A 27,612-nucleotide genomic window follows, 5' to 3' on the forward strand; every position below is an offset into this window, starting at 1 on the left:
ATCCAATAAATCAGGGTAGTTCTTTTTGGTTCAAAAATGAACACAAAGCAGCATTTATCCTACAATCTCAGTGGCAGGCAAAGATTATTATAGAAAGACCACTTATGATAAGACTGTATACCTCCAGATTCGGGATCCTAATATTAGTCTAACTGATGTTAATAATAAATTTAATTAGTAACTGAGTGCCACCAACACACATGGCAGCTTCCCAAAACTATGAGTAATAAACTCAAATTGCTACAAACAGAAACTAGTTATGAGTGTGCTAATCAGGTCCAACGCTCAACAAAAGTATTTTTCAGATGACATTTATTTGAAGTCAACAAGTGCTCTAAGCTAGGACTCGACTCACAGGTAGTATTCGCCACTTACAGTACATCATCGTAACAGGAGACCAAATGGTTTCATTTAGTCAGAACTGATTGTTAGAAAGCATGATAAAATCAACAATACTAAGTTGTAAGAGGCCTTTTCCAAAATACTACAGCTATGTCTAATAACCCTCTACTGTCTATAAATAGAAAGGGTGAATTAATCTGTGTTCATCATTATATCAACAATTTCAGTACTTCCAACTGCAAAAACCATATTCCCTCCCCCTTAGGGATCATTCTGTGCTGTGCATTCCTGGCTTTCAGCTGGTTCCACTTCTAACAGTTCAGATTCATAATTCATCATCTGTGGGTTTTACCAAGTAAATCTGCATGTGAGTACAATGCTCAGGTCCCAAACAGCAGCATGAACTGAACATTTCATGGAACTGGAGAAATGGTTCGAGTTCACTCTACTGCAGGACTGCTCTAGAGCCACTAGTTAGTGAACTAGCAGTCTACACTCCTCTCACAAAGCCTATCTGAAATGCTAAAGCCTCTGCTCTCTTTCCCTCCTGACCTTGATGATGTGTGTGACAAGACTGTTTTCAAACACATTTCCGAACTTAGATCTGATAAAAAAAAAAAAAAAAAAAGTTCCTGAAAGATAAATATCTACTGCATTACCACATGCTGGAAAGCATCTAGCCTTTGTGCTGCCCTCTGCATCTATAAACGCACCGAGATCGATGTGCAATGACCAAACCAATACTGAACTTCCTCCAAGACTTCTGAAAACTTTATCTTGGTCACCATATAGATCACTAAATCTTTATGTCAAAATAACATCCCATACACCTATATAGTAAAACTCGAAAAAAATACTTGCTAATATTTTCACAGATGCCTAGCACTAAGAGAAGAAATTCTTACAACATTAAATGGAGTTGGAACAAAGCACTGAAATATTATTAATTTAATCTTCTGTCTCGCAGCTCAGTGAGGTAAGTATCAATTCTGATTCTCTGCAACTGTCTTAAGTGGAAGAAACTTACCAGAAAAGCCAACCACAGAGTAGGCTACAATTTAATTAAACAGAAGAACATGCCAAAGATAATTTCAATGAAAGAATATGCTAATGATCATTTTAAAGACATAAATGTCTTTGCATCCTTAAACAAAAATGCCTGCGACCCATCATTGCAATGGTAAATAGCAGTTGCAAGGAACAAAGAATTTTTATTGACGTGGGTGATGATAAAGCTGCAACAATTACTGGAATTCCAATCAGGAAGGAGAGGAGGAACAAGCAATGCTTTCAGCTTTTGAGACACATCAGGGCATATTTCCCTTTTGTTTCTGATTACACTGTTTCAGGGAAACAATCCCTGCCTGAATCCCTGTCTCTCAGCAGACAAGGCATCTCCAGACTTGCTCAAGCATAACCCTCCAGATGGAGGGAAAATTCAGCTTTAAAACTAAAAGAGAAGGTTGACCATTAAATTTTGAAATAGACCTTAAAATACCTGCATGATAATGTCACGAGCATGAAACATTAAGTCATCAACTTTTCAAAGACAGGAGGATCACTTAAGCTGTACAAGGGAAGAAAGTCTAGCCAAAATTCTATCACAGAATCACAGAATTTCTAGGTTGGAAGAGACCTCAAGATCATCGAGTCCAACCTCTGACCTAACGCTAGCAGTCCCCACTAAACCATATCCCTAAGCTCTACATCTAAACGTCTTTTGAAGACTTCCAGGGATGGTGACTCCACCACTTCCCAGGGCAGCCTGTTCCAATGCCTCACAACCCTTTCAGTGAAGAAGTTCTTCCTAACATCTAACCTAAAACTCCCCTGGCTCAACTTAAGCCCATTCCCCCTCGTCCTGTCACCAGGCACGTGGGAGAACAGGCCAACCCCCACCTCGCTACAGCCTCCCCTGAGGTACCTATAGAGAGCGATAAGGTCGTCCCTGAGCCTCCTCTTCTCCAGGCTGAACAAGCCCAGCTCCCTCAGCCGCTCCTCGTAGGACTTGTTCTCCAGGCCCCTCACCAGCTTTGTCGCCCTTCTCTGCACCCGCTCAAGCACCTCCATGTCCTTCTTGTAGCAAGGGGCCCAAAACTGAACACAGTACTCAAGGTGCAGCCTCACCAGAGCTGAGTACAGGGGGACGATCACCTCCCTAGCCCTGCTGGTCACACTGTTCCTGATACAAGCCAGGATGCCGTTGGCCTTCTTGGCCACCTGAGCACACTGCTGGCTCATATTCAGCCGACTATCCACCATCACTCCCAGGTCCTTCTCTGCCTGGCAGCTCTCCAACCACTCCTCTCCCAGCCTGTAGCTCTGCTTGGGGTTATTGCGCCCCAGGTGCAGGACCCGGCACTTGGCCTTGTTGAACTTCATGCAGTTGACCTCAGCCCATCGGTGCAGCCTATCCAGATCCTCCTGCAGAGCCATCCTACCCTCAAGCAGATTGACACACGCACCTAACTTGGTGTCATCTGCGAACTTACTGAGGGTGCACTCGATGCCCTCGTCCAGATCATCGATGAAGATATTAAAGAGGACCGGCCCCAGCACCGAGCCCTGGGGGACGCCACTAGTGACTGGCCTCCAACTGGACTTGGCTCCATTCACCACGACTCTTTGGGCCCAGATATCCAGCCAGTTTCTAACCCAACGAAGCGTGCGCCAGTCCAAGCCAAGAGCAGCCTGTTTCTTGAGGAGAATGCTGTGGGAGACAGTGTCAAAAGCCTTGCTGAAGTCAAGGTAGACCACAGCCACAGCCTTTCCCTCATCCACTCAGTGTGTCACTTTGTCATAGGAGATCAGGTTCGTCAAGCAGGACCTGCCTTTCATAAAGCCATGCTGACTGGGCCTGATCGCCTGGTGGCCCTGCAAGTGCTGCGTGATGACTCTCAGGAGGATCTGCTCCATGAGCTTCCCTGGCACTGAGGTCAAACTGACAGGCCTGTAGTTTCCCGAGTCTGCCCTCCGGCCCTTCTTGTAGATGGGCGTCACATTTGCTAGCCACCAATCTTCAACTATCAATCTATCTTCAACTAGTTCCTGCTATGAACTCAACAAGTCAGTTTTGGAGGACTTGTTCCACGAATGTTCCTATTAAAATCAAAAATGTATACACCAGATAGAGTTGGGGGGGGGAGGACTAATCAATGTTTAACTTAAAGCCTTTTTTCTACAAAATAATTTGAAAGTATTTACAACAGAAGAGCGACACTAGAATTACAAGAAATCAGGACAGTAGCAAAGGCAAACAAAATTGCCTGTCCTCTTATCATGAAGTATACTTTTTAATACCTAAAGAAAAAAATTAAGAACAGTTCCCACAGCATGGTGCAGCTGTTGCAAAATGGCTGCATTTCTATCACATCTGTATCAGTTCTGGAATTTGAAGTTAATTGAAGAAGATATGTCTCTAAGGGGGGCAAGGTAAAGAACAGTTATTTTCCAAATAAGGCATTTCTAGAATAATTCTTTATATTTATTTGTCAGTTCTTTTCATCTAAGTTTCATTTATCTACTTGGAAGGGGCTTTCATGGAGCTAAATAAAAAGAGAAAATTAATCTAACATTTATGCCTTACTGATTCTATTAGACATTGCTGTAAGAAATGTAAATCAAGAGATTGGGTCTTAAAGTTTTATTCACTGTAGTTTTAATAGAGCATGCCAATATTACTACAGTATTACCAGAGATGTTTCCAACAGCACTGAGTGAATACTAAGAAGGCCTTCCATGACTCTTGCTATGGCAGCAAAGATTAAATCCTGAACTTTTAATCTCCCAACTGGATCCACATGGGGAAATCTACTGTGGCTTCAGGGAATATGCCTGCAAAAGGTATCACAGAGGAGTTAAACTGTTTAACCAAAATGGAAGCACTCACACTTATCTTAAGGATCAGAAGTTACATGTTTGTTTTCGATAATGATATGTGCACAGATGTAGGACTTTTTGGCAGATGCACATTAGTATGTTTCCATATGCATACAGTGACTACAGGTTATTAGTCTCTGGGTCCAGAGAAGCATACAAATTTTGAATACAAATGCATTTTAGATGATGCAAGTCTTCTCTGAGCCACGAAGTGTAAAGTAAGAGGGCACATTATGAAGTATCGTACAGACCTCAGCACATGAAATCCACTCTTAAGGGTAACCTTACCCAGACAATTCAATGAAACTCTATTTCACAAAGACGAGTACTTTTGCAAGACATTTGCTAATAAGCAGCACAGATACACCACTTCAAGAAATCAATTAGCTATACCCTACTGAAAATAAAAAATAAAAAAATCCCCTCCATCCTCTGTCTCAGTGGGTTCCAGCCATGGCAGCTCCCTGCATCAAGTGCTGCACCACACCTAGGGTTTAGAGAAGGCATACTTGGATACTGAAGCATCCTCTCTATGTAGATACATCAGCTCAAAATCCAGGCCTCATACAGGCTAACAGGACTTCAGCTCTAAAGCTGTCTGGACCCCAAGATCATTATTAAACTGTGCCATGCCGTAAGCAGCATGAAGGCAAATTTTTCACATTTTCAAACAAGTAACCATTTTTAATTAGGAACTATAAAGTCATTCCAAATTAGACTATTGCAAGTACATGAAATTAAATCTGTGTATGTTGTAGATAAGAATTGAACTGTCCTTCTTACATGTAAATTCATTCAAAAACACCAAAAGCACTAGAATCATGGATAATAATGAAGGCAAAATTAGGACTCATTCACAAATCTAGAAGGCTTGGATGATCATTAGCAAGATAATCTCTTAAGAGTTAAATTCTCAAGCATACAACCCAGAGTAAATCAGACTTGGTTCATAAGTCACGTCATGCAGAGACAATGGTAGAAGTTCTAATTCAAGATAAATAAACGTGGTGTCAGATAAACCAGATAAAAACAATTTCCAACAGCTACATATGGAAATCACTAATTAACGTCTACATATAATATATACTACATGAAGGGGAAATTCCTTTCTAAAATTACTTAGTGAATGCTTGTTTATACTGCAATGTTTATAAGTCAAAATGCTATCTTGAGGTTGTTATCTTGCACTTCCCTTATGTGGCAAACAATCTGACACACCCAACACCATTTTATAATGAACTTAACTACATACAATTTTCAAAAAATTAACTTGTTAGCTAAGAAAGAAATATCAAGCACATTAAACATTAATCTACAGCAATCCATCAATTAAACAAGATTAATTCATACTTTGTGGTTATCCCAGGAAAGATTATAATAAACACAAAATAAACAGACATTAATCTGCAAGCATTGAGTTAGAGAAAAAACAACAACCACCACCAAACTGGATCATAAGGACCCAAATGTTTATAATAGAAAAAAAGCACATGCTCTGGATGGACTGGAAAGTCTGGCAATCTGGAAGTCAATTCCATTTGGCACATTACAATCACAACTGTCCATTTCAATCACACAACTGCAGTACTTGAAATATCTTTATAGTATTCATTGATGAAAATGCAGTTATTGTTTTACATGTCATTCCCTTTTTAGGCTTTTTTTTTTTTTTCCTGCTATTAACACTCCTTTCATAAACAAACAGTGTAATAGTTACTTAGATTTCATGTAGTATTGTAACAGACTGTTATAATCCATTTTAGAGAAAAGGGGAGGTCTTCACATTTAGATGGTATAACGTTACTCCCACTGAAAGCCACAGACATTCTATTGCTGACCTCAGTGGGAGGAAGAGCAGTTCCAAATGGCTCCAGCTTTTCAGATTTTCCACCAAGATGTCCATGGATTGAGAAAAATGCAATTTTATTTTATTATTATGAACCCTGGACCAATAACTACTCAAAATAAACCTAAAATATAAGTGAGCAGTCTGAGCCTGTGAGTCGCACTTGTAAAGGAACTAACCAGCATTCTCCAGGGCTGATGAGCAATAAATTGAAAGCACCGTCATTCTGAAAACATATGGCACTTCTGATTAAGGGTGACGTTTTCTTTAAAATGAGTACAGAGCACACCTCACTTTTGACACAAGCAAATCAGTCTTAGTCACGAACTCTATAAAAAGTGTATTTGCTAATGCTAGCACAATTATTACTCTTTTTTCACTGTAGAAAGAACAGGAACATTTTCAAAGTTAGGTATTCCATAGCTCACAAATATGCTACAAAATAATAATGGGTTGCTCATGAATCCACACAAATCATCTAATTTGTTTGTCAATGGATAGAGCCTGCTACTTTTTTCTAATTTTGAACAAACAGCAGGACTGTTTGGTAGGAGAAAAGCTCTATAGTTACAGTTCCTATTATATTATTCCCTTTCATCCCTGCACTTAATTTCCTTTTTCAAAATACTTCAAATTTCACCTCAGAATGACTGTTACGGTAGAAAACCTCCTAAGAAGTCTCCTACCTTTTCCTTCTACCTTTTTACTGTTTGGAAAATTAGGAACCAGCAACTTTCAGTATCTCTTGTACTGCGCTAACTCTATTCCCATCTTTCAACGAAAATTCTACTTCCCTTAAAACAAAGATAGAAAGAGAATATTACAATAAATTAGGTTACATAATTAAGGCTTCAAAAAACTTGAATTATTCAATTTTATTCATTTAGCAAGTACATCTGTCTTGTGCTTTTAGTAAATTTGAAGATTTATTTTTTCTAATTATGTTCCTTTACCCTGATGGTTTTTCCTTCTGTAAGAAAACTTACTGTTTAGTTATCTCAGGAGTGGCTTCCCAAGTCATCAGAAGTCATATGAATTAATAAATTACTTGATCTTTGACTGTACTGTTATGTCAATGGCCCTTGACTTAAAACAAGCAGGGCAGCAGAAGGGTCAAGTGCCGCAGAAAGCCATCCATCCCATTGCACAAGTGGACAGCCACTGAATTTGTACCCGTATTAAATTCATGTGCCACAAATTCCAAGGTGAATCATACTCCTTCAGAGCTCTAGTAAGTTGTAGATTCTTTGACTCCAGATGCCAGAAACCTTTATATTCCAAGTAAAAATAAGTAGCATCAGCCCTACTATGTAGATAGTCCAGAGAACAACCTCAGATGAAGTCTGATGGTACAACTGGATACAAAGCTGAGAGTGGCTGAAAAGGAGCAGTTAAAAGGTTGGAAGCCAGTTTATCTCTTGTCTAAAAAGTGGGATAGCAGTAGAAGAAAATATTTTGAAAAGGTCCGTTCATAACATTTTGGAGACTTTATTACAGTTACTTTACATACAGTTAACTGTTCTGCATTTTTATTATACAGACAATTGTTTTTGTATAGCAGTTTGCTATTCCAAGCAGACCTAATTCAAACTCTTGCATATCTTAGCCATGCTCAGTTCAAAAGCACTACTGTTTGAGAAGGCCACTAAAGACTATTACTAAAAAATGAATGAGTCTTTCATCACTTTATTGTTGACTGAAGAATGACAATTGTGAGACTATCTGGAACAGTAAAGAAGGATTAATTTAGTAGCCACTTTAGTAGCCAATCTTCTAGATTTTTTAGCCATAAATAAGTGTAGATAATAAAATAAAAAGTTTATGTAATGAAATTTTGACTCTTACCACCCTTTCAGAAGAGTCGTTAGGCCCCTTCCCTCCTTCATAAAGCAGAACTCAAAGTTATGGATATCCCTGAAAAACATGAGAGATGGATCACATTCTGGACAGAAATTCTGTAACTAAGTGACTATTAGCTCAGTGACCTGCACAAGGGGATCTCTCTCTAAGCAGCTCTGTAACCCAAACACTTGCCAAACCTGCACTGCTATCCCTATTTCAAAACATCTAAGGCAAGACTTTGATAAACCTCAAAAGGTGCAGCTTCTTAAAGGCTAAATTCATGGCAGAAATTTATTATCTGGTTCAATTGCTCTACTACGTGGACAAGTTTCTGCTGAAATCTCTGGCTTACAGCATCATTCAAGACTATGATAACAAGAAGCAAAATAGCTAAGATGGTATACCCTACCTCTTTGCTTACAAAAAAGTTATTCCAGATAATATACTTTATTTCAATAAACTAACACTTCCATTACAGGAAAAATGAAAACCAAAACATTGAGTCTTAATAGCCAGAATCCATTTGTTTGTAGAATATTAGATGAGTCATTTATGAGCCACAAACTAATGTAATGCATAAAAATAAAACTGTTTTGTAAAAAAAGACATTAATTAAAAAATAAAAATAAAAAATGCCCGCATGGCAGTACCATAGAATTCCATATTGGGCAAGATGTAAATAGAAAAATGTGTGTGTGTATGTGTGTGTAAAAGCACGTGTATGCACTTGTACATCTACATCTACATGCAATATATACACATACATATAGCCAAGAATAGCTGTGTCACTACAGTGTCAAAGCACCACCAGGTCTTTCTACTGTTGGCTAGACAGGATTTGTAGGACTGTCATATTGACATAAAGAGTATCCCTTAACAGCAGTGACTGGACATCAATACCACAAATAGCTACTCCTTTTCTTCCCCCAGTCCTCAGTGAAGACTGCTCACATCCAAGGCCTAAGCTGAACCCACTAACAGCAGCAACAAAGAACTTAACACTCAGGCCCATACATGAGGTAGGAGCACTCAACTGCACAAATAGCTTTTTATAACACAGAAGCTTATGCATTCTTTTAAGAGACCTAGAAAGCACCAACCAAGCTATATGCAGACTGTGGTTACGAAGAAAGACTTTATTCTCCCCTGATTTGTGCAAAGAAGTCGGCATTTGACTGCCTTACAAAGCCCAGGTAGTCTCCATGTGTTCCTTCACCTTCCAATGTAGATTTTATACATCATTTCATAATTTACAAGTTTCAAGGCAACACTTTCTCTTAATACAACAATTACAGTGCCTTTAGGACAACACTTGATGAAAATTTATCTAATTAGTAAACAGGATGCTTTACTTATCCTCAACCCTCATCAGTAAAATGCTTTTAAGTACTGCAGAACAAAGGAGAAACTCCATTGCAAACATGAAACATACTACCAAGTAGAGCACGTACACAGAAATTCAGTTTGTCACAAAATAAAATTTCATTAAAGGGGTCATGTTGTTCCAGAAGCAGCACTGAGAGGGAGATGGCAGAGTTGGAAGAAATGTGTAGAACCAGTACAAATTCAACCTCAGGCAAGAATTTTCCCCCCAAAGTTTCACTTTCATTAGCAATTCAAACTTCTCCTGCTGACCCATTCAATCTGGATGTCAGAAGCAAAATTTTGCTATTTTTGTCCAATATATGCATTTTCTTTTGTCTTAACCAACAAGAAATAAAAACAGAAACAATATCAAACAGCTATTAGTGGGGTAACATAATAGTTTAAAACAAACACACAAAAAAGCCAAGAATTACCTGGTTAAATTTTAAAACATTGCAACAGATCCTAAACTTGCCCTTCTAAAATTAAGTATGACAGTCCTGTATGACCCATTTAAAAGCTCCTACTGTTAAAAAGTGAAAAATTATGGTCTTTAAAAAAAAAAAAAAAATCACCATTAAGAATCTCACAGATGAAGAAAAACAAAAGCTGAATGGCAAGCCATTTTAATTCATGTTTTTACCATAAAAATCAAGATGTCACTTGCGTTTCAAATCTGGGTGCTCTGCAACCTACAAATGCCTGTAGCACCTAAGATTTCAGGAAGAAGTTATAATTATATAATCTATTACTTTTTCTCTTGAGTAACATAGCTCAAAAAGTATATTCCACATACTGGTAATTTTCACCTGATTAAAAAGTAACCACTGTTGAGCATTCAACTCATGGGAAGAAAAATTCAAGTGTATGACATGCATCCTGTAAAAAGAACAGACTAGTGCAATTCTTCACAAGGACAGTCACCTGCTGTTGAAATGAACTCCTAACCTTTAGGAACCAAATACTCTTAAAATGGCAAGGGGTGTGGATGTAATGTGATTTTGAACACCTTTGTGCAATGGAGCCGAGCAAAACACGAGGCAAGTCAAGCAAGTGAATGCAACGCAAGGGAACATGCCTTCCAGCCTTCACTTATACCCTTATTATAAAAGTTTTGTCTGCCAAACTCCAGGTCCCAAATGTCTGAACTTACCAGGAATCAAGCCAGCACTGAAACTACAAAAGCAGTAAGTGTGGAATTGTGTTCTGAATTTGCCAAATAAGTACCATGGTTTAACATTCAACACTAAGGAGGGGAAAAAAAATCATGGAAGAACAACACTTGATTTGGTGGCCTATCAAGAGCTTACTGAAACTTCTTTTTGCCAGATCAGTTACCAAGAACCAATGAGTGTGCACTCTGACTGCAGTAAGGACTACCTCAGAAAGCCTCTTATAAATATTCAAAAGACCCACCGTATCAGCAATTCCAAACAAAGGGTGAAGGTCTCTTAAAGAACAGCTCTAGGCATCATGCAGACAATTCTGACTGGAACCTTATGCTGAACCAATGCTGGCTGACAAGGGCATGACCTTCTATTTATGCTGAAAATGATGACTTGGTTCCAAAATTGTTTCATTTTGCTGCCACAGATTTAACGGCTCAGGCATTGTCCCCATGAGATGAGTAAAACATGCTCATTACGTAACCTAGTCCCACAGGTAGAGGATTTTAAACAGAAGCTAAGCACCTTTATTTTCATATTTACAAGCATGTCCTCAAGGTGCTTTAATGCAGACCAGTTGTAAAGGTGAAATCCAAGCAGAGCTCTCAAGTCCCAGGAGTGTGCTGCAGTCCCGTATTCTCTACAGGAAGATTGCACTGCCAGAAGTTAAGAGATGGTAACACTAAAAACGTCAACAAGAAGCAGTACTTCTGCTCAGTGCTCACTGCTCAATACACCATCACAGCAATTCCAAAGCTCTTCAAAAATGTGCATAAATGAAAGGAAATAATTTGTTTTGTTTATACAGTCTAACAGACAAGACGATTATGAATTATTTTAGCAAATTCTTTTAGCTTGTCCAAAATATTTACTTCCCATTGTTTTCATCTTCCTAGTTACAGACATGCCAATGTCAGACAATATCTGTTACAATCAACTTGAATTTACTATTCCTAGCATCTGTCCTGAGTCTAACCAATAAAGTAACGCTGAACAAGAAAAGGGGATGAGAGGAAGAATGGAATCAAAATACCGCAGAGATAAGCAGGCAGTTATTTCTTACTCTGAATGCAATAACAAGAGCTCTGGAGACCAAAATGTTCCAGCTGAGCTAACTATGGCTTCCTGCTGCTGTTACTAACATGGTATTGTAGAAAAGTAATTGCAAATATTACTCACCAAGTAGAAAATACCAAATAGAAACAAAGAAAATTATGGAAGAAACATGCATCTCCTTGTAAAGCCAAAGCTCATTACAAGATTATCTTCAATATGCTTTGAATCTACCTGTATAAAGTGACAGTGGAAGCCTCAACATTTAAATAAACCTTTTAAAATTGTTTATCTCACTAAAAGTTTGAGCTTAAGGTTTATTTTCAGTGGATACAACCACGTTGGTTATTTTATTTTATTTTTTTTCTTTTTAAGTTAATTATATTTAGTCTGGTCTGCCAGACACAGCCTCTGCACTTGAACGGATGATGCCACTTCACCTTACCTGGGAGAGAACTTTCCTACATTTTTAAACCACGGGAGACAGCTGCTTTGGACCATAACTGGAGTTTCATAAATGCAGATGCTAACAGTACTCTCAGAACTGCAGCCATACGCCAGCTTCGCCACACAGCTCTGTTCATCCAGCTCTACCTTCACATCCCTTGCCCATGCTCAGAGACTAAGCAATGGGTTACACCCACTGGTGAGAAATATAAAGGGAGATTATCCTGCACCCCTGAACCTGCTTCCTGGACTTCCTGCCTCTTGCAGCAACAGGATCTTTGCAACTTTGTTTCCTCTTGTAGAGGATAAATAATTTGAAGGATATTCAATTATTAAATACCTTCTTTGGACAGACACACAGAATGGTTAAGTTTGGAAGGTATCTCTGGAGATCATCTAGTCCAATCCCCCTCCTAAAAGCTGAGTCATTCTAAGCAAGTTACAATCTTTTCCAGTCAGGTTTTGAAAATCTCGAAGGATGTAATCTCCACGACTGCTCTGGGCAACTTGTGATGTTTGATTCATCCTTAAAGTAATTTCTTTTTCTTCTCACTTCTTGATTGAAATAAGACTCTCCACTTGGTACCTACCAGCATATTAGGCTGTGCTGCCTCTTGCAGTACTCTGTATTGTTGGGAGCTACTTAAATCAATGAGCTCTGAAAATGACAATGGGATGTATAACCATGAATTTTATTGAACATGCCTGCATGCATTAGTAATGACACAGTATGGCCTCTGGGTCCAATAATGCAGAGAGAGCTGGATTCCTTCATCTTCCAATGACTGCTCTAAATTCCCTAGTCAGACAAGGACACACAAAACAGGAAAACATTTTTTCTCTCCTAGATATTACACCTGCTTTGAACTAGTTGGATTTTATCACCTGGTTGTATGTCTGCTATGTTTCTTTCCATTTCATAATGTCAAAGACATTTTAAATACTTAATTTGTAATGAAGAATCTACAATTTACATGCCTTGCCTCCAAAAATACAAGCAAGTAATCATTCTGAGGTGGAACTGGGAGAAACCTGTATCACCTTAAAGATATTGAAATTTCTAACAGAAATCAGTCATTTGATTTCATGTGAAATTAGAAGAATGCACAAATTGGGTGGTATGGGGAGGTTGTTTTTGTTGTTGTTGTTTTTGTTTTTTCTTTTTTTATTAGAAAAGTCTCAAGTGACATTTACTGTAAGAAGGACAATGCTAACAGGTAGTGAAATGTCAAACATTTCCCAAGGAAGAGTCAATTCTGTTCATGAGTCTCCTCCTCTTAAAACACTGTAATTTAGGTGCATTCAGTCAAACTACACCTGAGTGAAGAGGAGAGAAATAAGTATCTGGTAGTTAAACACAAATACTAAAACTCTGTAATTTTTACATTTGTACATAATTCCTTCCTTATTTTATATTCATTAGAAGAAAATGCCTTGAGAGATTTCTTTTTCCCATTAGAATTCACCAACTTGCTGTAAATATTTTATATCTGTGCAGATCCTAGAGTCACTAAATAATCAATCTTGTACTTTAAAATAAGGAATCCTACTTCAGGGTCTTTAAAACAAACAAACAACAAAAAAAAAAACCACATTTTCATTCTGGGCTCCCCACACACTGGGTGCACCTACAATTTGTATCTATATTGTAGGATCCTCCTAATTAGATAGCATTTCTTTGAGTCAGGAAAAAAAAAAAAGTGACAGTCTAAGCCTTACAGTTCTTTGAAAGATATCCTAGTAGGTCAAATGGTGTGTATATTAGGGCTGTGTGATCCATTTGACACAAGTAAGATATGGTTGGTCAATGCCCTCAGTAATGAAAATCAAAGCAATGGATATTGATTCCATTCACATCAATCTCAAAATGGTAAATAAAAGTATGCTCTCTGTATAGCAGTCTCACATATACATGCAGATATATTTAATAAATCTACAGATAGCAGAAAGCTCTGATTTCAATCGGACAGTATGTGAAATACTTATTTTATTAACTGAGCTACTATACAGACAGTAAAGCTGCTGAAATCTCTAAATCATTCATACTCATAAATTTAACTGAAGTCAGAAACCCTTGGAAGATCAGGACTTTTCCTACAGATTACAGCTCAAGCTTTGTCTACTTCTGAAACAATAACTCTGGTCTTCAACAGATACCTGTATTAACGTGTTGATGCTCATACAACACCAATATAAAATGTTGGTTTACTGCTTCCAAAGAAAGAAAAAACAAAAACTAAAAAAATCTCTCCTCTGTGCAAGCAGCAGCTTTCCCCTAGACTTCAACCTCTTTTCACAGGAAATAGTTTGTATTTATTCTGCAATTCTCATTAGTCTTTCCCCTCTTCTGTGGTACCATGACAAACAACAGATTTCTTTTTTTTTTTTTTTTTTTAGGCCTCTGAATGACTAAAAAGCTAGCTTTCTCTCAAAGGCCCAGCTTGCTGCATCATCAGTGGAACCATGCAGTACAATCACATACACACTACATTTCCAGCCTACAGCTTCTTTTTCCCAACTACGCTATTGCAACAGACACAACTGCATTTGGCGCATGTAAGCTCTTTCCCCACAGGGATCAGTAGCCAATTTCATAGAATCATAGAATAGAATAGAATATCCTGAGTTGGAAGGGACCCTTAAGGATCATCAAGTCCAACTCTTGACACCGCACAGGTCTACCCAGAAGTTCAGACCATGTGACTAAGTGCACAGTCCAATCTCTTCTTAAATTCAGACAGGCTCGGTGCAGTGACCACTTCCCTGGGGAGCCTGTTCCAGTGTGCAACCACCCTCTCTGTGAAGAACCCCCTCCTGATGTCAAGCCTAAATTTCCCCTGCCTCAGCTTAACCCCGTTCCCGCGGGTCCTGTCACTGGTGTTAATGGAGAAAAGGTCTCCTGCCTCTCGACACCCCCTTATGAGGAAGTTGTAGACTGTGATGAGGTCTCCCCTCAGCCTCCTCTTCTCCAGGCTGAACAGGCCCAGTGACCTCAGCCGTTCTTCGTACGTCTTCCCCTCCAGGCCTTTCACCATCTTCGTAGCCCTCCTCTGGACACTTTCCAACAGTTTCATGTCCCAGCACTTTTAAAATGCAGTGGTAGTCACCCATTATTCTACAGGTATAAAACCTGTAGCACAAAAGCCAAAACCAACAAGAAGCCAATACATAGTTTTATTTATGCACTGATTGCCTATTGACAATTGTTCTCGTTCTCTCAGTCCAACTGATGCCCCTCTCGTGACAGAGAAATCACTTTCACTGTTTCCATTTCCTGGCTAGTATGCTAGCATTCCCTAATACATAAATCCCTCCCTCTTTTTTATGGCCCTGAAATGGTGAGTGTTACTGAGGTCAATATCGGAGAGTTTTCTAGTAAAATAGAAATGTCACACAATATTGAGCAGTATACTCTGTCTTGGCTAATGCTTAGTTATTCCATTTGAATATCTGTTGGGATGTTCCCTATCTAAAGTATTGCTTTCTCTCTTGTGCCTGGTTCTTTATAGAAGCTCCTTCATTATGTCTGACAGAAAAAACAACGAAACACAGCGTATTAGGTTACATCAGAGAAGCAAAACGACTTCCCTTGAAATACACACACATTTTTAGTAAACTTACAGACTTTTAAAGTCTGTAGACCTAGCTTGGATTTCGTCAGCAAAAGGAAAAAAAAAATAGTCAACTACTTAAGAACTGGGAGAGCTGTATGTGGAAAAGGACCATGTAATATTAAGATGTAACAGTGAACTGTATTCTGTAGGAGGAAGAAGTTATTAATACCAGGGTATGCAACAACAGAAGAACTACAACTGGATTTCAGCATGGTTCTCTGAAGATCCATAATAGAGAAAGACTGACTAGGCATATATATGAACTACTGCAACTACCTGAAAACAGACTGCCCATTTTATGAGCAGAGAAGAGTTTGGACTATTTAGTTCAGCACAACAATGGCTGAAAGGAGACAGAATCTTTCTCACTAAATACATTTAACATGCAGTTCTCAGGGAGAGGAGTCACTGAAGCACAAAACCAAATGACTAAGAACTAGCTAAATAAAATAAATAAATTGAGGTATGGATAATTTTTTAACCATCAGAATTATGAGTAATGGGAAGCAGACATTACATGGAAGGTGCTGAAAAGGCAGAAGAGCAGCAGGATTGTCCAGGCTCAGAGGGAAGCCCACAAGCTAAACTTCAGCAAAATCATTTGCTTAACTCTACAGCTCAGGCTTCTACCATGACAAATGAATGCTATAACATACCTGCAGTTCAGAGATCATTCTTTTAGATGTAGCTGCTATGTATTACTTTATTCTCCTAAAACACTAAAGCCAGACACTTGGCTGAAGAAATGCAGAGCGAAGTTATAGCATCTATACAAATTCATACTTGGAAAAAAAAAGGAGATACTAATTTCCCTAAGCGTAAGAAAGGGCAGGAAGTGCTGAACTCAGCCTACTGTCTCAGATTTATGAGGTTCTGAGGTGCAGCTGACTCAGGAACCATGACATATGCTATGGTAAGGACTATATTACCAGAACAAGTATAATGCAGTTCATCGTGATCTGATGTCCCAAGATCTGTATCTGTAGTCTCTGCCATTATTGCACTTAAATATTGAGAATAAGGGTCCTTGGAAAAGAAAACAGCAGAGAGACAAGTGAAATAACTTATTCTAATATCAGCAGAAGGGAAAATGTGATTGAAGGAGACCTTTGATTGCTATAAAACATTCCAGTTTGAAGCAGACTTTGTATGCCATATGGACAAAGCTTGCAGATGATGGACCAGACGATCTATTATGTCTTTCCTGTATGATTTCTAACTTGTTTTCTGACACTTTAGTTCCAAAGCTTTTCCACTCTCTGCCATATCTCTGTAAGATTCAGTTCAACGAGAAGCTTTTGTATCTTATTTTGATGTTAATAAATTATGTGGTGAGTTCAACAACTGAAGTTCAATCTGTGTAAATTAGTGTTAAACAACTTACTTCCTGATGAAAACACAGAATTAAGTCCTTCAAATATCAATGCAGAAAATGAGATAAGAAGTTACAGAATGTATAGCTTTGGTTGCCAGAAAAATGGTATTTCTTTGCACTGCCCCCCTGCCTTGGTTATATCCTTCATACATTCCAGAACATTTATCTTGAGAAACTTTCAAGTTCTTCCTACTCCTCTGTGGCACAAAGAGATGGCTTTTACTTTTTTTTATATTCAGACATAGAATGTGAAGTAAATTTCTCACTTAAGACATGAAAAGATTTAATCCAAAAGTAAGGGAGAGAAAACAAGGTCAAAATAATATGGGAAGGTAAAACATCCCATAGGACAGGGCTTAAAAACATTCACAGTTCTATCAGCCAATGTTAAGGTTACCAACACCGCTACCCTCCTACAGAGAGGGAAATGAGAAGAATTTGCTAAATATAGATAGAACTGTTTGGAAGGATGTCTATCCTTACTAGCACATTCATCTGTTTAACTGTGGGCAATATAGCCTGCTACACAGCCTGAAGCAAGTGTGGATATTCAATATTCTCCAAATTATACAATCTAAACTGAGATCAGACTTAATTCCACAGTTTACAATTGCATAAAAAGAAACTTTTATGAACTCTTCAGTTTTAACTACCTCTGAATTTCTTCAGTCAGATTTGGGAATGTTCTAAATGCTTTCAAAACTGAGTGGATTTTTATACAAGCATGCTGAAAAAGGCCATAGGATTCTCGTGTTCACTTTATGGCCGGAATTCTTCCAAATCTTAGGAATTTCGGTAGCTAATGAGATATCACAAAAGTATACAAATATATTTGGACATAGAAAGCCCTCTAGAATAAGCAAAGTAAAAATCAAGTTTTATGCTAAAAGGTCTTCATAATCTGGTAGTCTGAGGTATCTGACATTTTTCTCAAACTGATTTGTGTGTTTTTTAAATAATTCTAATAACCCAATTCTTTAAACATACCTATCAATACAACTTACCACAATAACCCATCTTTATTTGAAAACAAAAGCTGAAACATCCTCATAAGCCTAAAAGAAGTTTGTACCTTTGGAAGGATTCCAATACCTAATTCCCTAGTTTCAATGACAGTATCATAAAGGAATGTAATGGAATTTAACAGGGTCTGGGTGCTAAATCCCTTTAAGAATCTGGGCCTAAATTCCAAAGGGACCACTGAAAACTCCTTGGCCAAGGTATCATCTATAAATCACAGAAAGGTTCTCATATAGTCCTTCTACTCAGAATTCATTCACTACAGACCTTCCTTCAAATGAAATCTAAACAAGCCAGGCTGCAAACCTCATCAGATCTCTGCACCTTGTCAGCTGAAGGTCCAACAGTTCAAGAAATTTTTCACTGTCTCCTCAGTAAGTTTCAGAAAGAGCACAATGGTAACCGTTCAGAAATTTAAAACTTTGCATTCAGAAGAGAGTAAATATGTTCAAACATCCCTTGGAAAATAAAATCTTCCATTATTTCCTGAGCATCTAAAAGCAATTACTTGCCTAGCACTGAGAAGAGATTAACTTTTATATATTGAATAATATTTAATGTTTGTTAACTCTCAATTTCAAAATTGCTAGCAACACTTAACAATTTTGTCATTGGGATCCATGTTAGACAAGTAATGTTAGATCTTCCCAGACAGCTAAGGAGTATAACAAAGTTCTGTTAAACATCAGTTCTTTAGTCCCATAAAAATACAGTTTCTGAAATTCAGCTATCAGTTTCTCTGCTCCAAAACAGTGAAAAATGTGTTGTGGTGTCATGAATCAAAGGAGGCAGTTATTCCTTTGGGCAGACAGATTAACATGGGATAGAATTCAGAAACCCCACCATCACCACAGTAAGTAGTCTGTAAAAGCAGAAGATTCCATTTATCACCTACATGAACATGCCAGCATGAAAAACTGGTAAAAAAAAAAAAAAAAAAAAAAAAAAAGTTAACATGGCAAATATTCTTCCAAGAAAATAGCCCCAGTTTTGTATAGGACAAAATATAGGCAGAAAACATGTGCTCAAGAACTAGAGGGTTAACTCACAAATACTACCCTAGAGAAATTGTCTAGGGAACCATTCTGTTGGGATTTCATTTTTTTCTTACTTTGGGACTCTTCTTTCAGCACCAAGCAACAAAGCAAAGCATACAATATGCTATTACATAAAAAGAATGTAATAACTTTAACTTGGTTAAACTTAGCTCAAGCATAGTATGGACACATTTCACTTAACTAATCCTGTGCTGATCTCCTTAGTACTGAGTCTTGAACATTTAAAGCACAGACCAGCTCTTTTATACTTCAAGTGATTCTACAGCCTACAGTTTTGGTATAATACTGTGAAACTAAAGACGGGTAATAAATAAGATCTAGAAGTTAACCAAGAATTAGGATTTTATTTGATAATCTGAAGAACAGAAAATTTGAAGGCATTCATATTTCTGTATATTATACTGAGATTACTCCTGTTGACAAACTGTAGATATATTTGGATGGTTAACACCATCAGAATAGAAGGCAGTGCATCTAGACAGCTAGTATGTGCAGTACTTGTAAATTGGAGTTTTTTTGTCTGACATTTGAATGAAGATTTAGAGTACATATCAATCTGCATGAGCAATTGAATTTGAAGACTTATATAGACTTCACATGCCAAGATTATTAGCAAAACATAGTTAAAGTTTTCTCATCATGCTTAAAACCTAAAAGAGATTTTATTCAATATAGATACACAGTAATTTTCCCTTGGACTCACGGTTAATCATCTGATCAACAAAATAAACATGTACATCCAGGAATCCAGGTATTACTTTCAAGGAATATTGTAATTCCCAAATTCCTACTCAAATTACACCCAAATTCCTACCTTCTGTTTAATCTCACTGATTTTAGTCTTAGAAAAGAAAATCAGAGGATAGCATCAATCTTTTAAAATATGTTTCTCAGTTAGCAAAAGACAAAAAGATGTATCATTATTAAGAGAAAATTACATTCCAGTTTAAGAAGGGAACTGGAGTGAAGGTTACTGTACTGCTAAAGGATTTCTACCAAGAGTTCAAACTTATGGATTAGACAATTCAATAAGATTCCACTGCCACATCACATTAAAAACAACGTCTTACCTACACCTCTAAATACTGCCCCAGGAGAGGAAACGTGGTTTTTTACTTCCATTATCTTTCAGCCTGCAGTAGGGAAGTGCCTTGGTCCTGAATCAGAACCCACAGGAATTTAGCAAGTGCTATTTCTGCTTGTAGTAAAATCTTTGATATGTAATTTACATCTTGATATGTCATCATTTCTTGGTATTTAACTTAGTAACAGCTTCTCTGAAGTAGAGATTTTATTACATAAATTATGGAAGTAGCGGGCTGGGGGTAGTGAAGACAGCATAAATTCCTGAATCAATACAAAATATGTCGCTGGTAGTAGTTGCTATTCTATGCAGGTGTGTTATTGATCACACTCATAATGGTCTCACTTCAGCTGCTGTCAATAACTCACTAGTTGTATTGTCACACTGAATTAAAGAAGTACCAGACTAAAAGTATGCGGAGAAGTTACACCACCATGGCTTGACCCAGCCTGTGGTGCAAAGAAGCAGAACACCGACAGTTTAAATTAGGATTCATGTTTGACACTTCAGTTGACATTACATTGATAAAATAAAGTCAAATGTGATATTTATTCAGGTGGAAGAAGAGATTGTTCCTTAAACATACTGGCAAAATCTTAAATTTAGAGCTACTACATATAATAAAACTAGTCTTTTAATACTTTGGGATCATTACTGGGTATACCTACTGACACGTGAAACTGAATTTAAGTTTTATGGGGAGTTATTGTCATTTTACTGATCAGTATGAATGAAACTTTCTTGCATCAGACTAAGAGCTGTAACAATAATGTTAAATTATTCTGCCTAGTTGTTTTTTTTTAGGTGTTCGTTTCTAAATCAAAACTTGATAGCAACATACAATAGCAGAATTGTAACTGTAAGCCAAAGACTTGCAAAGCAGTGAAAAGTTAAATATAGATGTTATTATAAAGTGTTTCTTACAATTGTGATGTTAGCATATGTAAGCATTTTTCTTTTACATACTTCAGAGACGACAAATAGCAAAACAAGAGTGCTCACTGTCATTGCCTGGTTTATTGAAATGGAGAAACAGACCCAGGCATGAGGCAAAAGATTTCCTACTTCCAGGAATCTGATCTCTATGCTATTTTAACCCATTGCAAAGGATCAAGATGTCAGTAGGACTGTATCTCAAAGACCAGAGCATCACTACCAATGTCTATACCAACAAATTGTTCTGTACACATTCTAGAGAAGCATGGCAACATTAAATAAAATTTTGATTTCCTTGAAAAAGCACTATTTTAAAGAAACACTGTCTAAAAGAGACACTATATATTTCTTGTTGATACTTGAGGGATTTTCCTTAACAAACCCAATATGTACACTAAGTCATGATCATGCCCACCTTTTTCTCCATACACATTCTTGTCAAAGGCTGCCCTCTCTTTGCCAGAAAAAAAGCAAAATAGAAACAAACTCTAGCAGTAGTCGTCTCACTGATCCTATTGAATTGCTATGAGTCATGTTAGTACATATCACAAGAAACCCAATGAATCAACAGAATTCTTACACAGTTCTGACAGCTGCACAAAATGGACAAACTAATATTTTCCCTTCAATCTCATACAATTAACCTCATAGGTAAGATGTATGAACAATTGTCTAAAATAAAAATTAAAATTAAAATTAAAAAAAATCCCATAGTCAACCCATCAATGAGTAATACCCATGATGTAATAGTCGTTGAAAGTTTTGATGTGTACATGCCAAGAAAAACATTCATGCCACCTCACTTTCAGCACCAGACATGTGCGTTTAAGTTAGGATGCTAATCTCCATATAGAATCCATATTTGTTACTCAGAAGAAAGGGAGAGAAACTCTCCTTCAAGTTGCCAATTATAACACTTGATTCAGACTCAGTTTATTGAATCAACTTCTAGAGAAGTCTGTCTCTATACAGTTGTCATTTGCAGACAGAAGTGGCACATCTCAGACTCTCCTCCCCAAAGACAGTCCACACTTTATGAAATATATTTGAAGTCATTCTGCAATCCACTGTGCTCTGGGGAATCTCTGTAACCTTTGCGACTCCACATACTGTCAAATGATTATTACTTTTTAATTTAAAATCTGCAAAAATAGGTTTACCCAATATCACTACATTCATTCAGCTCTCAAGCAGTCAATCCAGCTGACGTGGACATTGTTGAGGAGAGAGCATTGCAATACAGTCTCTTAGCCATAGGAATAATCCAGTGAAAGTCTATGTGGTCTCTTCTGTCACTGACCTGAAAGGGAGTAACTTAGCATTTTGTCACTACACAAATTAAATATGCAGCGTTTACTGTAACAAGGAGGTCCCATGGAAGAACTATACTGTTTATGGTTCCAACTCTCAGATAGAAATTACACCACCAGAGCAGATGAAAAACAGGCAATTAAATTTCCAGCAATCACAGAATTGTAGGGGTTGGAAGCGACCTCGAGGGATCATCGGGTCCAACCCCCAAACGGTAGCTCTAGTTTCACTAACTTCGCATTACAACAAACGTAGATCAATTAAGACTTTGTTACAGCAACAAGTTAAGACAGCGTTTTTCTATACCAAACAAAAAAGTGAATATTCCTAAACTTTTTTTTTGTTCTGTTTTTAATTTCTGCTATCATAAAAGCAAAGAGGCAGATGTGATACAAAACCCAGGTCCTGATTTCTCTGGACAGTACTTAAAATTAAGCTACTGCTCTGCACCTCAAAGGAAGTCAATGTCAACTGTTCCTGTATGAATCCTTAGAAGGACTGCTGCATTAGATAACTCAAAATATACCCAACTGAGAATGGGAGTCTTAACATCAAGCCCCTGAGAAGTCCATTCTCAAGAGTGCCTATGCAAAAGAAGCACTAACGCCTAATACAACCAAATTAATAAATCTTGAAGAAAATAAGGAAAAAAAAATTACTTTGGGTAAGTACACACTGGCAGGACTGTCCCTAAACTGATTTACTTACTTTTTCCCCTCTCACTTGCAATGTTTAAGCTGTAACTCTTCAGTAATGTATTTGAAATGACAATAAATGCTTCACAACTCTTAAATAAACCGTAAATAGCTAAACAGTAATTGTTCTGGAGGACAAAAGCCTGTTGGCAAGGCACTAGACTTCAAGCTTCCAATAGCTTATGATAGCAATAAGAAGGCAAACAAAATAAATAATAAAAATAAAATTGTCAAAGATACCTTGACAGCGTCCTTTTAATCTTCAGCAAACTTGAGATGTCATGTAAGCACCGAAGCAGCAAAGAGACGATACTGCTTAGATAGCAAAATCTCAATTTCTCCCTGACCTACAAATCGTAAACTAATAGATCAGTGGTGCACTGGCATACATCCACACTGTAGCTCATGGAAATCCTGTTGCAGCTTCTGAAACAAAATCCAAGTCCACTGAGATGCAGGAAAACCTTAACTAGAAACAACATCAACTGAAGCATGCACAGAAGATTTTGACACTGCAGTCAAGGACCTCACAGAACGAAGACTGCAAACTGTCCAAAAAATGCCATCCTACCTGTAGAGATAAAGCATACTGCACATACTCAGAAACACAGAAAGGTCTTCCCAGGGCAATACAAACTGGAAGTGAAGAACAGTAACACAATCCACCCCATGCGTTTCTGGTGGATCTTAGTATCTTGTTATACTGCCACCAGTAGCGTGACCAGAGTTAGCTTCTTGTTACAGACACCAAGACTCAAACCAGTCTGCTATAACCAAAGACTGTCATCACTGATGACAAGATTTCTGCCATTACTGTTCATGATTAATGATTTCCATGAAATTTTACAAAACACAGTACAATCACGAAGTAGTAAGGATGTTCTATACAGGCAGAACAGTATTTTCCTTTCGAAAAACATTTTGCTAACCCAATATGATGTAATTATCTCCAATCCATTCCAATACTGATTTCTCCACAGCTTTCATATCACTGTAGCAACAGCTCTAGTTCATGGTTCCATTTTTTCTATACTATTATGTTACATCCTAAATGCAGTTTTATTTATTTTTGGAAGTGAACTAGTGTCTTAAAGAGTGCTAAATATTTAAGATGAGAGATTTACTTTTCATCACATCAATTTGGAAAGGGAAATACAATCTCTTCAGGTTTCTCAAGTGTGCTTTGCTTTGTCTTTAAAATGGCAGAACCATTTCTTATGCTGGAAATCGTTTCTTTCACACATCAACACAGTTTTGAGATCTCCAAGACTGCAACAAATGTGAGGACTCATCTATCAGCATCTAGATGACAACAAACCTCTCTCAACAGCGATTAAACAAATGTTGGAAGAAAATTACTTTCTTGGGCTACTTGGACTGCAATCTGTGATCTAAATACAACAACTTTAGTCTTTCTAAATATACGCAATTACTCAACTTTGCTTGTTGTAATTAATATCAGCTGATTACAGAGGATTAAGATTTGTACTACCAGACCAAGAGATCCTTCAAAGAAGTATTCAGGGAGATGGAGAACTGCACATGTTCAGGCTCACAGGTTCATTCCCCAGTATACTATTCCTAATAAGCATTTTCTAGATTGTACGAGAAATCTGCACTTGAGAAAACACAGATTGAAAACACTGACTTTGGTTTCCCAGGTTAACTCCTCATAAGTCCCGATTTTGAAAGATATGATTAAGCAAATCGCTTTGACTTCATTGTGGTGAGCCTCTTAAAGCCAACTTTAGATGGCTTTTATTTGCCATCAGTGACTTTTATGTAGATTGGATGACAAAACTACAATTCTACAATAAAATAGGAAGGTATAAAAACAGTATCAATTTGTACAGAATTGGATAAAATAAATTAAATAAAGCCAGGGGTATAATGGTCCCTTGCTTAGTTAAGATTCACTATTTTCACAAAGAGGGCATTTGCTTCAGTAGAGGTATGCTCCCATTAATGACACCTATTGTTAGAAGATGTATTCAATTGTGTTCTTTGAAGGAATGAGCAGTGACTAGATATGAGCTTCATCAACTAAATCGAAGTGATCTCTAAAAGAGATTAAAATATTTTAAAATACCATACATACATATATTCCTAATTAATTTCTTATATGTTTTTTGTTCCCAGGATTTACTGATGTTCCAGAGAGGCACGTGTTTTGATAGGTCAAAATGTCACAGTATTCTGAAACACAATGGTAGTCAGTAAGTCTAATCAGGACTCTAAAATGACTATTTTCTTATGTACTTAATATAAGTTACTGATGAATAACAGATGCTGTCCACTTACTATTAAATGATTAGCCATGTGTATACACCAAAAATGCTACTTCTTGAAAACGTGACTGCTAGAAGCCTGACTTCCAGCCTTTCAAAAGATTGGCTCTCACTTAACTGAGCAGCCTGTTCTTCCAAAACTGTAGAAAAAGAGGCATAAGATGAATTAGATTCACTGGAATTAGGCAAATTATTTGTCTTGCGCTCTACTTCAAATGAATGTGACCTAAGCTAATGCAGATGATCTAGACCCCTAGAACCTCAGCAGAGAGAACCAAAATTAGTTTTACGGCTTGTTTCAGATTGCATATAAAATGCAAGGGTAGGAGCAAAAGCACTAACAGGGAACAAAAAATTTCATTTTTTTCAGATATTGAGATATGCAGCTAACTTTCTTGCTTCAGCACACACGTAGACCGCATACAATCTGGAATTTAAGAGTACAGTTTAATTAATCTCCCAGTTCTGATTTTAATGTTTTAGCACTATCATGGCTTTATGCCCTTTTCTAAAGAAAGTATTTTGCATCATAGAAAGAACACTTTTTCTAAAAACTCGGGGATTTTAATAATTTAAAAAAAAATGCAGTTCTAGGTGACTCATATGAAGTCAAATGACCTTACTGAATCCAGCACATCTGATAAATTATTTCCCTGTCCATACTGGTGTAAACTGGAGTTGGCCTTTTTCCTCTTTCTTCTCTAGAGACTGGCAAGAAAGTGAAAATTTTAACCTAACCTTTCAGCTTTGATGATTACTTTGATAGCTATTAGGAAGAGAATGCACTCACATTGGACAAGATACCACTATACTTTAGTGAAAATGTGGAGAAGCTAAATGTAATCTCACACTTAGCTGCTTCAGCATTTGTTTACAATGCTTGTGTCGATGACTTGTACTCATATAATAAAATATTAAGAGCAACAAATTATAAGCCTGGTACCACAAGAATTCTAACAGGTTTTCCTCACAGTGCATTCATTCAGACATTAGCCAAAATCCACAAAAACGCTGCAGATATGATGTGCTGCATTACATAAAATCAAATACAGAAGCTTAGTTTTATAAACCTATAATATGCATGTAGATGGTCATCTAGACAAGGCATCTTCTCTGAACTGCAGTTTAAAGAAAATCTACAAAAAAAGGCAGAAATTTTGCCATTTCTAGTGCACTGTCCTAACTCAATACAATGGGAATTTGTCTCTATTTACAACTCTTATCAGTTCTTCCAATATTCAAGAATTGCTAAGACTAAAATCCACTGCAGGGATTTTCAATGAATAGATGAAAATCAAAGAAGGGAGCAATTTTTCATCAATTCTAGCTAAATATCAGGTCAAATGTATGGTTTTATTAATTGAATTTCAGTTTGAATAACATTGACAGAAACTATGGCATAGAAAATAAAATCAAAGTCAACTTTGTAAAGATCACCAATGTCAAATAAAATACGTTCTAAGCATCTTTGAACAATAGATGAGGATAAACTATGCAGTGAAACTATGCAGACAAACTGTATTGTTCTTCTAAACCTTGCCCTCCTAATACATTCCTTTAGCCAACCAATGGAAAGATAAACCCATTTACCTAATGGAGCATATAATTTAAATATTTCAGACAGGCATTTAGAGATGTTGCTTAAAATAAATTTAACAGCGATCTATCCAAATAGTTTGCATGATGAAGAGCAAAGCATAGCTCACAACTTATTTTTTTCCTGTAAGAACTCTGAACTATCCAGCCCTTTCAGTTACTTTAAAGTAATACAGCATATACACAGTGATTAATACAACAAAACATTTTTTTTCCAAAGCAGATTTAACGTGAAGCTGCAGTTTTCTCTATTGCAGTGCCTTGCAACATTTCTAAAGCCGCTAAAATTTCAGGTCTTACTACTGCACCATGCAGTCCTCTGCAATTTTATAAACAAAATATGTTTAAATTTCTGGATGCTTACAGGGATAATGTACTTAATACAGACTGCAACACTTCATACACAAAAAGATACTATCAGCCAATGTCAATATTCTGTCACTTCGGATTGTGATTTTTACCATAAATCATTCTGATTAGTACAAAACATTGTTATTTCCCCAAAAACTTGTATCTAGTGTTTAAAATATTAGAATCAAAACAGGTCTTTGCTTGACTTAAATATCAGCTTAGGGTTGTTTTTTTTTTACATGCTAAGAATCACATTTTGTATTGTGACCTGCCTAAAGCACAACGGTAGACAGTAAAAAGGCAAGTATACGTTGTAAGAATTCCTCCTTCCATATACACAAACA

The 27,612-nt window shown here is 37.2% G+C and overlaps 1 protein-coding gene across 8 annotated transcripts in view; it reads right to left on the reverse strand.

The window, feature by feature from the left end:
• ARVCF (ARVCF delta catenin family member) overlaps positions 1-27,612 on the reverse strand; it is a 272,311-nt gene that overhangs the window by 243,661 nt on the left and 1,038 nt on the right. For 7 of the 8 annotated variants that reach the window (XM_032199311.1, XM_032199310.1, XM_032199309.1 and 4 more), the window contains exon 3: positions 7,913-7,981. The exons of the other annotated variant lie outside the window; for it this stretch is intronic. The gene's annotated coding sequence lies outside the window, so the exon portion shown is untranslated. The remainder of the gene's footprint in view (positions 1-7,912; positions 7,982-27,612) is intronic. 8 annotated transcript variants of the gene reach the window in all.

The sequence above is a fragment of the Aythya fuligula genome, chromosome 17, assembly GCF_009819795.1.
Source record: "Aythya fuligula isolate bAytFul2 chromosome 17, bAytFul2.pri, whole genome shotgun sequence".
NCBI lineage: Eukaryota > Metazoa > Chordata > Aves > Anseriformes > Anatidae > Aythya > Aythya fuligula.